Below are 15201 nucleotides of genomic sequence, written 5' to 3' on the forward strand. Positions count from 1 at the left end.
ACTGTTCTGCTTTGACATTCGTTTTGTACCTCCAATAGAGCACATTCATGTGGTTCAGATATATTCAGCTCCGGCAAGCTTGTGTCTTTAGCTTAGTAGTTATGTGACTGGGTCTCTTCTTTTTAAAGGCATCACCATCTATTATGCTAAAGGCACAACAAGGCTAATAGATAATGGTAGTTTATCGTAATCGACGTAACTCAGGGCATCGATAAGGCAAGGTTGTCCCTTGTCTCCTCTGTTATTCGCTTATTACTTGGAACCGCTTTGCGCAAGAATTTTGAAGCATCATACCTTTCACGGGTTCAAATTATTATCCAATGAGGTACGGGTATTTGCCTATGCAGAAACACAGCCTTCTTCTGTGCTCACAAGAAAAGTGTAGAGACTGTCGTTGCAATAACGCATCAGTGTTGTTCAGCTCCCGGTGTAACAGCAAAATGCGAAGAGTTCAGGGCTTTGGCTCGGTCTATGGTGTACAGTGCCAACCCACTTCGCAAGTATTCAGTGGAGGCCAAGACGTATGCGTACCCTCTCTTAAAATCCCAATAGTAATCCACTCTGGTCAGCCGAATTTGCAGAAGTACAACGCAAGGTTAACAACTGGCAAGGGACGGCAGTTGTCCGTATTTATCCCAGCTGAAGCTTGCAATCTGTTCCTATCAGCTCGACTTATGTAGGTCCTGCACGTATTACACTGCTCGTGGCTGAGGCTGCAAGATTTCCATCGTGTGTTTGCTACCTATGTATGGAGCTCACGTGTTGAGACCATGCGCGCGTCAACCTTTTTCTTGTTGCTCAGAGTAGTGTTCTTGGCCTATTTCACCTTTTTGTTAGGCAACTTGTCTCCCGGTTATTCTTAGTTCGTGATGCAAACAGTCCATGTCTGAGAGATGTTACAGCTTCAATTTCTCAATTACTTTCGAGAAATAGTTCCAAAAATTATTCCCGGGCCAAAATTTCCAGGACCGCACGTCGCATACTGAATGGAGCACACCAGTTCCCACTACACATACAAATCGTGTGGACTCCGGGGCATGAGTCTTTACGCGGCAATCAGCAGGAACACGCTACGCACGAGCGCATGCACACCGGGAGCCGCTAGATGACCGCGCCGAGCAGTTTCATTCAGGGCCCATACCATTCACCTATACGCAAATCCTACAACATTATCGCCATTCACGAAGAACACTACCCCCAGCGCATATTGCTCTGACGCGAGAGCAAGATGTAATATGGCGAAAACTACAAACAAACGCATATCCACATTTGAGTCTTTACCACACCACACACCCTGCGCTGTATTCCTATAAATGTCCACACTGTTTTCAATGCGCAAGGCTATACCACATGGTATTGGTTTGCGCAAACACAGCACAGCTCACACCCACAACACACCCCACCACACGGCCATGGCAGGCAGCACTGTCCAGCTCCGACTCGATGGACCTGCTCCACCTGGGCAGCCGAACAAGAAGGACAGCTAGGCCGCTGGATTCCTGGACTGAGGGGACCACCCACTGCAGAGCGGAGGAGCTACCTACGCTCGCGTGCTCTTATGATGAAAGTTTATTCTCTCTCTCTCTCTCCAAATTAGATGTGTCGTCATCTGTCAGAGATGCACCACCGGATCCTTGGGGCTTCTTGAAAGAGGTTGTTGAAAGCTTTCCCTTTCTTAAGGTCGCTTTAGCATAAATTATATGTTCCCCGCATCCCGCAAAAGAAGAGAAAAAAAAAAAAACATCTGCTACACTCATACACACTTTGTTTCCTGTTTACCGTTATAGTGCAGCTTATTTGGAATATTATTACGCAGATGTACTTACGGGTGTCCGTCGAATGATCATTCCTCCAGCGATCAAAACTTTTTTCTTTAAGTTACATTCGGCAACCCTTCCCGCCAAAACCTGGTTAGAAAAAGGGGGCTGCTTTCAGTGCCGTGGTAGACAAACTGCCCTTTGTGTCCACATGCTAAAACGATTGATCGCTGTTTTGTCGATTGTAGGGAAGCCGTGTTTTTCTGGGACATTCTCCAAAGAGAACTTAAAAAAAAGATTTCGACATCACGCCATACACATTTCGCTTCCTACCTTTTAAAGATCTCTGTGAGCCACCATATGACAGGTTCATGGTACTTGGCCTACATAGCCTTTGGCGCAGTAGAATGTGTGACAGGCACGCTTGAACCAACGCGAAGCACTCGGTCATTTTATCGGGAATCTGCTGCCTACGTTCGTAGTGGCTACGCTGCCCAAGAAACAGCGCCAGACTGGATGCCTTTATTCGACGCTTGCAGATGCTTGCCTGACTTGTGAATGTGTTTTCAGTCGCCTTAAATTTTTGTAGTGACTTGGTTTTTCTTGTTTTGCTGAAGATTCTGCTCCCATGTATTGAAGAACAAAAATGGGTGTTTACCACAGTGGGTAACACACTAGGCTTCTGAGCGTGGGGTCGTAGGTTCAAAACTCACCACCGAAGCTTTTTCTTTCGAATTTATCTTCTTTTGTACCCTCTATTTTTATACCGATTCGTCTTACGTGATGGACGGACACGTTTCTTCGTTGGGTAGGCATAGAAATACTTACGCATTTAATAACTCGAAGAACCGCATGGCGGCGTTCAACTGTGTTCTCGTTTTTTTTGGTTTTTTTTACCCCTGGGTCGTTTTCACGAATTGGCCCATGTTAAGCTAAACGGAAATCTCGAATTCTCCAAGAACTTTCAGCGGTTGTACTTGAAAATGCAACAGTGTCGGAATGTTGAAACTTTTAAATGCGAGAGAGAGAGAGAGACAAAACTTTATTTTGATGAGGCAAGAGAAGCGTCGATCTCTGTGGTGGGTGGAGCCTTCAGTCCAGGGCCCCAGTGGCGGTGGCAGCACTTTCGGCTCTGGCGATAAGCTTTCGCTGATCCTCCAGTGCCGAGCTGGTCAGCACCATCTCCCACTGCATGTGCGTTGCATTTCGATTTGGGGAGTTATTGGGGATATTTTGGCATGCCCATGTTGTGTGGTAGAGGGTGGCTCGCTCTGTACAAAAAGGACAAAGGGGCTGATAAAGGGTGGGGTACATCGCGTGAAGGAGCGTGAGGTGAGGATAGGTGTTGGTCTGGAGTTGCCTCCAGGTCGTGGCTTCAGCTCTGGTGAGGTATGGGTGGGGTGGCGGCATCGTTCTTCTCGAAAGGCGGTAGTGCTGCAGTATATCGTAGTAAGTTTGTAGTGTGTCTGGACTTGGGTCTTCCGGCGTCTCTTGCAGTGCCCGGTTGCAGTGACCTCGGGCTATCGTGTGTGCACGATGGTTTCCGCTAACGCCTTCATGTCCCGGTGTCCAAATTATCGTGGTGCGGGGTATTTCGTTGAGGCGTTGTAGAATATCGCATGCGATTTTATGTACATGGCCGTTCGCGTAGGCTCGACATGCTGACTGACAGTCTGTAAGAATATATAGTTCTTCATTTTGTCTCGATGCCGAGATGGCGAGGGCAATAGCGGCCTCTTCGGCTGCGGCGACGTTCTGCGTACGAATGGTGGCGGATACCAGTTCTTGCTGTCTGTGTCCAGCCACGCTGATTACCATGCCCTCTCCATTCGGGTACATGGCCGCATCTGTCCAGCGAGCAGTGGAGAGAGTGCCCTATCGCCTTTCTATTGTTATCGCTCGTGCTTTTCTCCTGCCCAAGTGATATTCCGGGTGCATGTTACGCGGAACAGGCGCCACCATTATTTGCTCGTGTAGGGACTTGCGGAGTACTTCTTGATTGTTGGTTGTCGCCACGGGGTATTGCAACCTTCGAAGTGTTGCTCTGCCTGTTCTAGTGAGGTTGAGGCGCGTGATTTGCGCATGTCGGTGTGCTTCAATTAGTTCTTCTAAGGTGTTGTGGATACCCATGGATAAAAGTTTCTTTCTTCCGGTAGCCTGGAGGAAGGCCGAGGGCTTGTTTGTACGCTTTCCTGCAGTAACACATTTATTTGGGCTTTTTCTGTTGATGTTAAGTTCAAATAAGGTGTCGCGTACGTGACTCTACTGACGATAAGGACCTGAGTCAAGCGTAATAAGTCTTCTTCCTTCATGCCATGTCTGCGACTGGCAACTCTATTAATCATGCGAGCTACGCTGTAGGCAGTTTGTTTTAGTGCGTTTACAGTGTGGTTATTGCGACCACTATTTTGCATGGAGACACCTAATATGCGGAGTGTTTGGACTCTGGGTATAGGTTTTTGGTTTAGGTGTATTTCTATGGCCTCTCTCTCTGTGCTTTTTCTTCTTGATTTCTTTTTGAGAACGAGGAGCTCGGATGTTTCTGGGGAGCATTCCAGGTTGCACTCTTTGGCGTATTCGGTGACAGCGTCTGCCGCCGCTTGCAGGGCATCCTGCTGTTCTCCATCCGAGCCTCGAGTTGTCCAAATGGTAATGTCATCCGCATATATTGCGTGACGAAGGTGCGGAATCTTCTCTAGATGCTCTGGGAGGTTTTTTATGGCGACATTGAAGAGAAAAGGCGGAAAGACTGATCCCTGAGGAGTGCCTCTATTTGGAACCTTTTTCTCTTTTGTTCTGAGGGTATCCACGCCTAACGTTGCCGTGCGGTCCGTTAAGAATTCTCGAATGTAGTTGTAGATTCGTTCGCCGCAATTTAGTTGCGATAAGTTTTTTTTAGGATGGCCTCATGAGTTACGTTATCAAATGGGCCATTAAGGTCCAGTGCGAGTATGCATTTTACATGTGTGGTGACATGGTCCAGTACTTCTTCCTTCAATTGGAGTAGTATGTCTTGAGTCGACAAATGCGGCCTGAAGCCGTACATCGTGTCAGGAAAGAAACCCGTGTCATCCACGTGAGGCTTCAGGCGATTGAGCACAGCGTTTTCGAAAAGCTTCCCCAGGCACGACGTCAGGGATATGGGTCGCATGTTGGTGAGACCTGGAGGCTTGCCCGGTTTCAGTATGAGTACTATGTGCGCGTGTTTCCATTCATTTAGTAGTGTTCCCGCTTCCCAATGGGTATTAAAGAAAGTCATTAGGGCTTCTATTGAGTTGTCGTCCAGGTTTCTCAGCATTTTGTTTGTGAGCCCATCTTGTCCGGGTGTTGTGTTTCGAGTTAGGGAGTGAAACGCTGTCCAGACTTCCGTGATTTCAAATGGGCGATCTAGGTCTTCATTTGGCTTCCCACTATATTTTGGTAGAGATGTTTGTTTCCGTGTGTGATCGCCGATGTATTTTGCCTCTAGCTCTCGCAGAATATCTTCATCCGACCCCGGTTGGTTGCGAAGTATGCGTCTGATTGTGTGCGAGGTTTGTTGCTTGATTTTGGTTGGGTCCAGTAGGTGTTTTAGTATTGCCCACGTTTTAGACGAGCTGAGCCTTCCGCTCAGGCTGGCGCACATTTGTTGCCAGTTTTGGCCCACCAAGACAGTAGCGTATTCTTCCGCCAGTTGTGTAAGAGCAGCTATGCGCAATTTTAGTTTTCTATTATGTTTTTGTTTGCGCCATCTTTTCGAAAGACCTCTACGAGCGTCCCACATATGCACGAGATGTGGGTCTACCACCGGATTTGCTGTGGTGAGTTGCATCTGCTTTGAGTGTTGCCTGATCGACTCCTTGAGCTCCCTCGTCCGTTGTTGCAGCGATGTGATATCCTCCTTTTCTCTATTTTGTTGAACTCTCGCTTTACGAAATGCCGTCCAATCCGTCAATAAGATCTGACTGATGCGTTCGCGTGTATGCTTGAGCGAAATGGTAACCTCCAGGATGTGGTGGTCACTACCCAGCGTTTCTTCCATATTTCTCCATGTAGCCTTTTCGTGGTTCTTGATCATGGTAAGGCCCGGACATGTGTCCCTTGATACACTATTTCCCACTTTAGTTGGAAAGTCTGGATCTGTGAGGAGTGTGAGTGCGTGTTTTTGAATGAGCGAGTGGATGGTGTTTCCTTTCTTTGAAGTGAGGTTGTAACCCCAAGCCGGATGCATCGCGTTGAAGTCGCCTAGCACAAGAAGCGTGTTGTTTTTCGCCTCCTTGAGTGCCGATCTGATGAGGTAATCAAAATTTTCACCACATTTTTTTGGTGGGCCATATATGTTTAGGACGAAGACGCTGAGTGCCTTCCTGTCTGCCGGCAGTATTTCTATAAATACGTGGTCAATCTCACTACCATCCAGTGTGCGGTCTATTGGCGTCAGCCTGCGGGAGACAAGCACTGCTACCCGTGTATCTGTCTTCGCCATATACGTTTCATATCTGGACATGGTGGGCCTCGTACCTGTTTCCTGTAATGCGATAACCTGCGGTGGAGTTGTTGCGGTTTTGATGTATCGTTGTAGTGTGGCTTTCTTTCTTGAGAAGTTTCTGCAATTCCACTGCCATGCATGGAGTTCTTGTGCGTGATTATTGCACTTACTCGCCATCATGGGGTAATGGTGCGTTCTCCATGGACCTATCCAGATCCTCGACGCTTGAGTTCACTTTCGGCTTCTTTCTTTTCTTTCCTTTAACAGGAAGATTGTCCGCTAGCTGCTCGCGGAAGGCGAGAAGCTGTTCCTGAAGTTTTTCGTGGAGGAAAAGTTGAAGCTGCTGCATCTGACGCTGTTCCTGCAGCTGCAGCTGTTGTTGTAGCTCTTGCGACATTTAAGTTTCCATCAGGTGAAACATTTCGATGGACGACGGAGTGGTATTGGGGAGGGAGTTTGATTCCGATGACAGAGAAGCGAGATGCTCCTTGCAGGTGGTCGCTACCGCCTGACTTTCCGCTAGCGAAGCTCTTAGTTTGGCTATTTCTTCCTTTGCGGCTTTTATCTCATCTTTGGCCTCTTTCATTTCTTAAGTGTGTCTTTCTTTGATTTTTTCTATTTCTCTAATGTAAATTTCCCTAGTCTCTTTTAACTCCCTTGCGTGTGTCTCTCTGTCCTCTTTGAGTTGTTTACGGAGTTCGTCTATTAAAGTGGGGATTGTTATGTTTTTGTCTGCAGAGTTGGGATCATGAGCAGTGAGAGACGGAAAACAATGTTGTGACCAGCTGACCTGCGAGTTTGTCGATTTCTGCTACCCTGGCGCTGCTATATGCCTGGCACGGGACGTCGACCACTGTCGGGATCTTGACCGGGATTTGGATCGTGTTCCCGTCCGAGAGGAGTTCTGTGGCTGGCGAATGGTGGGCCGTGATTCCCTTTGGTCTGCTGTTTTCTTGGATTGATTCCGGTATCTTTCGGAACAATCCCTTGCAGCCGTGAGGTGTTCGCCCTGGCATAGCGCGATCTTTGGAGTGCACTCGTGATCTTGCGCAGGGTTGGCCGTACCACACTTTGCACACAGGTTCACGTCTGGTTGAGGGCACACGTTTGCGCGGTGTCCCACAGTGCGACACAGTTGACATACTTGTTTCGCTGAGCGGTACAAGTAACAGCGTTTTTCTCCGTCCATGTAATACACTACGAAAGGAACTTCTTCCTCTTCGAAAGTGATGAGAGCCAAGTGGGTAGTACCTAGCATTCTCGCATACAGGACTGCATGTGCTGGCGCGTAAAGTCCTTCCATCAGAGTCATTACGGAGGTTCCAGGGGTTATGCCGTGGATGACACCTTTGCCCGAGTTGTCAGGCGTTGCTGCGTATGCGGTGACTGCTCTTTCTCTCCAAGTTGTAGTGATTTGATTCCGATTAGCTTGATCGCGTAATCTCTGTCGGGTGCGCTCGCGATGGCGATGTTTTGTTGTGGCTCTATTCTTACGATCATGGTTTGCGTGCACGTTCCGATTGGCTGATTACTCGCCCTTTTGATGCTGTTGGCGATTTGATCCATCTGCCACCTACCAAACGTAAAAGTTTCTCGAGGGCGGAAAATTACCTTGTAATCATCTTTCGGTAGCGGGGGGAGTCGTCTGTGCACCGGTGCGGCTGTCGGTTGGGCGTGTTGCGTCTCCTGTGTCGTAGTTGACATAGATGTATTTTCTGGTGTTTTGCTCGGCGTCCATTTCGACTTCCTACTCTTTACTGTGATCCATGGATCGTCATTTTTCGGCTCTTCGGAGGATTCTGACGTTACTGGGCCGTTTTCTGACGGGTCCATGAGCACGTGCTGCTGGGGCGGCGTGTCTGCGTCCATGCTGTGTGCCAAGCGAACGCTAGCCCTAGCCGTACACGTCGAAACAAAAACGTCGGTAAAGTGCGTAAGATTTGGTGGACTGGCCTGAGAGTGGTCTCGAAAGATGCCTCTTCACTTGCGGCGCTGGTTGACGTCGGTGTCAGGTCGATACGGCAAGTAATTCAGCAGATATTGAGGTGAAAAGCAGGAGCCCATGTGAGGCGCGTTCGCATAGGCCAACCTCGTCGTCTTCTTCCTTTAAATGCGAAGCATTTTTTGCCGGCGGCTCTGTCGTCCCGCGTCCCACACCCCCACAGCGCATGCGCGTCCCCTCCCCCTCTCTCCTCCCCTACAATCCCCTTTCTCATCTCTAGGAATCCTGTACGGAGCGGCGCCCGTGTGCCACACCCCCACAGCGAATGCGCGTCCCCTCCCCTCTCTCTCCTCTCCTACGCTCCCCCCTTTCTCTCCTCTAGGAACACTCTACGGAGCGGCACCCACGTGCCACACCCCCACAGCGCATGCGCGTCACCTCCCCCTCTCACTCCTTTCCTACGCTCCACCCCTTTCTCTCCACTAGGAATCCGGAGCGGCGCGCTCGACAGGTGGTGCGACAGCTGCAAAATCCGCTGGGGGCGCCACGGTAGTTCCGCGGTATGAAAATGACGGAGCGCGCGCGCCTCATTCTCACTTCCTGTGCAGCGCCGCGATGAGCGCTCGGGCCGCTGCCGCGAAACCATCTCCCGCTCAAGCTAACCATCTCCCCGCTGCTTCGCATCCACACATGGTTCCCTTTAGAGAGAGATGGAGTAATTTTTAAACATCTCTAAGCATTGGAATGTACAGATTGGCGCCATGAATGAGTTACTGTTGGTTATGTTACAGTAAGTGGACCATAAGTTGCACCAGTAATTCGTATTTCATAAAACATTCGTATTGCATAAACGTGCCGAGCATAAACTAATTATTCTTAAGTTTCATGTCGGATTCATTTTTCCTCTATGGGAAAAATTAGGAAAAATGTTCCTCATTTTCTTACAAGCACGCCACAAAACAGTGTGAATCGAATCACAAGCAGCACTCGTTTAAATGCCGTTACCCACACTGCGGACAGGGCGCAGTGATAACTGAGATACTAAATTTATTTTTTCTTACGTTAGGCTTCGATAAAGCGAGAATAGAAAGACGACAGGTTTTGTAATTTTTTTTGTAAATTTATTCATTTGAATTTGGCTGCTTTGTGTTGCTATTATTTATAAAAATAAATTGGAACACTTTCGTATTCCGACGCGATATACCTGCTTATTTTCCTTTATACCTATAGGTGATTCAAACGAATGTCGCATGCAAACATTTATGACGTTAGGCGGCGATATCTTTCTGCAGCGACTGCTGAGTTCTTGTCTGATTGTTATCTCCATGGCCTTGATCACACATCAGAGAGTTTCAATGGCACCAAGAGAGCACTTCAACGAACCTATGAATTATAAAAATATCATTTGTCAACCAAGAGTAAAATGTTTTAACATACACGCCTAAAATCCATTTATGATAATGTTGCCGCTTCGGCTTTGCTCTTAAGTGAATTCTGGTAAACTTAGACCGCAGATGTACTGTGTTCGTTGGGCCGAGTTGACTGCTTCTACTCGATGACCTACATGAAAACAATATAGGATATCATAAAAGCACAACATTCTCTTTGCTTGTGAGAAGGCTGCTAATCAAAGCGGTAATATAATCGGAATACACTGAAAGTATAATGTGTGCAGCATAGAGCTACCTGGTTCTACGTGTACTAAATGAAGGTTGAGTTCGACTACAGCAATAACTTCACTGGAAAGTATAAAGGCAAATACGTGCAAACGATTTCCATCAGCACTAATACCGGAAGCAGCACAACCACGTGGCCTACGCGTTTCTCATAGCCCTACTTTTCTTCATAGAACGAATTAAGGCTGCGAGTTTATTTGCTATTTATAAATATGGTAGATATGCAGACGCACTCAAAAATACAGCGTATTTTAGAAATATTTACTTACATTTCTTGAAATCTTGCACCTCAAGGACCACAAGATTTGCCTTTAAGGGGGTCACATTCGGTAATAAAACTCAGGTGCACTTTTTAATAATTTTCAATGAATAATAAACTCATGTTCTTAGATCGTCTTCTAGTATCGGAAAAGCTCAGGCATAGCTAACTCCAAGCGCATTATAACATTCCACCGATAGTACTTGCCTCATGTGCTTCATTTCAGGACTAGATATTGTTTTATCTGAGCGTGTAACTAATTAATCTCCTTTACCAGTAAACACGACGCCGTGGTGGTGAAGCATTCTATTTGTATACGTAGGAAGCCTAGGTGTAATAAACCATACATTTATCCTGAATACGATGCTAATCGTCCTGCTGGATCTATAACGAACTTTTTTCGCTAAACCTGGTTCTGTGTTCATGAAAATATCACGTATCACAATGACAGTAATGCTATATTAGCTCTCCAATCCAATGACTAAATGTTGTGCTGAAGTCTTTGACTTGGTTTACATTTTTACGCTTAGGAAGAGCCCACAGGTAGCAGAAAGGCGTACAGGGATTTGTTTGATGTAATAAAGTAAAACAAATGTCGCCGTAAATATTTTTCATATTTTGACACAATATTTCACAGGAACGCTGTATTGGTTATACTAAAGCTGGCGCTATGACTTAAGCAAAAAGTAACTATAATCTGACTATTGTAGCCATGTGAGAAAGCCCTTATATGATCGAGTGCTTATAATTTATTTCTGGCGAATCAAGGGCTTCTAATACCAATAATCGTCATTTTGTTGGAAATAAAATACCTCTAAATAATTTATATTGGTATGGTTTACGGCAATAGTAATGATATGTACATGGTAGGCGAATTTTCGCCGTCGGTATCGCCATCATCTTCCGTGTAAAGCACTAGTGCGATAAGATCCCATCGCACCCCGCATAGCGTATGCTGTCTGTTTCTTGACTGAGGGTGAGCCAAGAAGGAAGGCGGCTTGAAGCGCACTGTCCGTCCTCGCTCAATAATCGTGCGAAAGGGCGGGGGAAGCATGATCAAACGTGGAAGGGGGCAGGTGAGTGCACGCCTCTTTTTCCAGTCTGGGCGTGGCTGCGCATGACTGTCCGTGCTGCTGAGCCATTAGGCGGCCCATGCTCCCATTCGGAGGTTATGTGCGGCGGGTGCAAAGTTGGGGCGAGCCGAGATGACTGATCCGTTCATTCGCTGTGTTTTTTGAAGAGCCTAGTGCTGGAGGTCGCGTAATGTCAAACTTCGGAGAAGCATTGATGCCCGAGGCAGCACGAAGTGTTCATCCTCTGAGTACGGCGCCTTTCATCATGTCATAGTCGTGAAAGGGAGCTTTCGAGGTAACCGAGTGATACCTGTTCATATTTTCCTGTGTGTGCTCGACACCCTGCTTGTTATTTGCGTTAGTGAGCAAATGTTCACAACAATTCTTACCGCAGATAAAACCATGAACCGTACTGGGTGTACTTGTCCAATGCTTTGCCATCGCAAGCAGTGCTTCCCATATCGAGAGAAAGTGCGACTTTTTTCTGTTGTGGACGCTCATTATTTTTTTCTCTATATGTTTGCCTGGTTGTCTACCATTGGGCGGAAAATTAGGAATTAGTGTATCGTTTGACAACCGCGTTAGGCACTCCGTCCCAGATTCCATCTAGGATGTTGTGTTAGAATACTTCAAAATGTATGTTATTCGATAGTTACTTAAGAGACTGAAACATTTTAGCGCAAAGCTTAACGCGACACACGAAGTGCACCAGGATGCTAGAAGCCAGTGTTTGTCGCGATTGTGAGGTACTCGTTGCGTGCTGTTCAGATTTACGTTGATGATGACATCATGCATATGATAGGATCAGATACAAGAAATGACGTCCATGGATCGCCGAAAGTTGTCTGGCCACGACGGCATGACAATTGGATGATAATACCAGAGTGGTGACGATAGTGAAATGACAGCGTGATGACGACGACGTGAACGCAATAATATGACTACGTTGGAATGATGAGTCGGGCGTCGAACTTACAATGATGACGACGGAATGACCGCGACAGGATCCCGACGACAGTATCACAATGAATGCATAACAACGACTGTAAGACTATCACGCAGTGATGACGATAGCATGAAAATGCATGATTACGAAAAGATGGTGACGAGTGTAAAATGGCGATCGCGTCGCGACTATTGCATCACTAAAACTATATGACGATGATGCCGTGAAGACGACGGCATGACGAGAGTCCGAAGGCGAAGCTGCAGCGAAGGTGTTTACACATCCATAACACAACGGCATAAAGACTGCGGTCTGACAATGAAGGACGATAGCGACTTTCTGACGATGACGCCATAATAAGAGTGGCATATACGCAAGTGAATGGCGATAGTATAATTACAATGCAATGACCAAGAAAGATCAAGGTAGGCGAGCGACGAAGGCGGTATGAAAACGACGGCGTGACAGTTGGACGGCGTTACGATGATAAAACAACAGCGTGACGACGACTGTGTGACAACCATGGCGTAATGCTTGTCATAGGGCATGACGACAGTTGCATGACAACGCTGCAATGACGATCATGTAACGAAAACGATGTCATCACGACCCCGAAAACATACCTAGTAGTCCATGCTATTAGGCAACATGGACCACTGGGTCGCAGTAGAGGGCGTACCCACAACACCATGACGACAGCCAGATCTCAACGCTGGAATGACGACCACTGAACAACCACTGTGGTTTGACTGTGCTTTTGTGAGAACGAATGCGTGTCAACTGTATGACGATGATAGCGTGATGGCGATGGCATAACGAGGGTCGGTTGACAACACTGGAATGGCGGCGGTGAAACGATCACGATGCCATCACGATGCACGAGCCGAAACCATGGCAGGAGCCCATGCGATTAAAGAAAGTGGGTCACTGGGCCGTGGTAGAAGGGATGGCGACAACGGCCTGTTGAGAGTAAGATAAGACGAAGCTGTAGTGACGATAATAAAACGGCCACGATGGCATCACAACCGCACATAGCAGGTAGGCAAATTTGGTCACTGTGCCGGCGTAGATGATACAGGCAACCATTCTGATGGTGTGCCGGTCAACGTCGGCGTCGTGTTCTAGGAGTAAGCAAGCAACGCTCCCGCAACAATGATGTTGGGGTGCTGTTCAACGCGGTTAATTCAGGCACTCGAACCCACGACATTCAGGTGGGAGTCGAACCCTCAAGCTTGGGAGCCTAGCCAAACACCTTTTGCGTTAAGGCGAAGGTAATTAGCGCACAGTTATTTATATAGAGTTAATTAAGGCACTCGCGCCCACGACCTTTGGTATTAATTTGGGTGACGTTCATTAAGGCACAGTTAATTAAGGTTGCATCAATTAAGGCAATCGAAACCGCGACCTTTGGTCCGAAAAAATCAGTACTAAGAAGTAACAACGCATTCGATTGAGAATGTCAGGTAAGTTAATGAATGTATCTTGAGCGCGCAAGCTATCGCCTTCATATTCTTTGGCGTAGGTTGAAGTTATTGGCAAGTTTTTTTTAATGTTGATTTCTCCCTACAGGGCTACCTAAGAGCCAATGAAGGAGGCAGCACCTTCAAAGCGCCAGCTACATGCAGTCCGGGCTACAGAAATGTGCGCAAGGCTTTTTTGTTCATAACTTCATTGCCGGAAATAAGAACTTAATTGAACTCTCTTCGTCGTTGTCGCTTATTTGGCCTCACCCTGCCCAATACAAGTACGTAAACTTCTTTCCTTGCCACCGCATGATCCACACCTCCGATCGCATATTGCATTTCACAATATAAGTATTACTCGTGGTTTCCTCATCAATGAATTCCCTTCGAATCATTAGAAGTGTGCTAAAGATGTGTTTGTGAGGGTGTGTGCAAAATTAAAAGCTAGAACCTCCAAAGTGAAGCAGGTTGATAAGACGTTTTGTTATTATTACGAAAACAAAATTCAGATCTGTATATTGAGGCCAAAGCATTATATGTACCTTTTCGAGGTGACCTTGTAAAAGTGGCCTTGAAAAAGTGACCTTGAAATATCTACAAACATTATACCTCCTTAACGTAATGACAAACCCCAAATTATTATAGATCAATCGATAGGTTATTACATGAGCAATACAAATATCGATAATTTATCATGAGAGTCTCTAAATTAATTACGACACTAGCACGACAATGCAGAAAAATCAGTTGAGAACCTGAAAAGTGGCCAAGAACCGAGAATGAATCGTAGCAATGGGTAATGATGGTAATGATAATGATAAACGGGTATAGGGAGAGCTGAATGCGGTGAGATAAGAGTGAATTTATGGTGAATTAAAGGGGATATGTTGGGTGTTGGAGTCAAACGAAAAGCAATGATGAGATAGAATGAGCTAAGCTAATTAAGAGTAAATGAAAGTGAATTACAAGTGAATGAATGTGAATATAGTGGTGATAGGGTGAAGTAAGAGTGATGAAATTTGGGAATTTCGAGTAATAGAGCAAACCAAGTGAGATGGAAGTGAAACCGAGATGATAGAGTGAATGAAGGAGAACGAAGCAGTGATGGAGTAAATGAAGAGTGAAACAAGTGTGAATTAAGAGTAAATCACAAGGGTTATGGTGTGGGGCAGTGACCTAAAGAATACATGTGTGATATTTGAGGGTCCAAGTGAGAGTGACTCAGCAAAAAAAGTGCTGAGTCACGTTCCAAGTTTGGTGAAAAAAGGATTACTTCCAAAACTGACTTTGAAAGATATTGCTTCGGAGTGAATCATCGTGTCATTTACTAACGGCGCTCGGGCTTTCGCCTTCAAGTCGTCTTAGTTGTAGATCACGGACCCCTAGTTTTTGTTATTTTATGTTGAGCTGCAATCTATGCTCACCGCTACTCCCCTGCTATGAAAGAGGGCAGTATTTGTCACATTGTTAATTCACCCTGTGTCGTTTTTTTATCGGACATTTAATCAACGCGTTACAGCACACTTTGATCAACGATATACTTGTACAGCAAAATTATCAAGAGCATCACCGCACGGCATTATATTCTCAAACGTCTGCTGTAAGTAGCTTTCATGG

This window comes from Dermacentor silvarum, chromosome 9 (assembly GCF_013339745.2).
Source record: "Dermacentor silvarum isolate Dsil-2018 chromosome 9, BIME_Dsil_1.4, whole genome shotgun sequence".
Taxonomy (NCBI): domain Eukaryota; kingdom Metazoa; phylum Arthropoda; class Arachnida; order Ixodida; family Ixodidae; genus Dermacentor; species Dermacentor silvarum.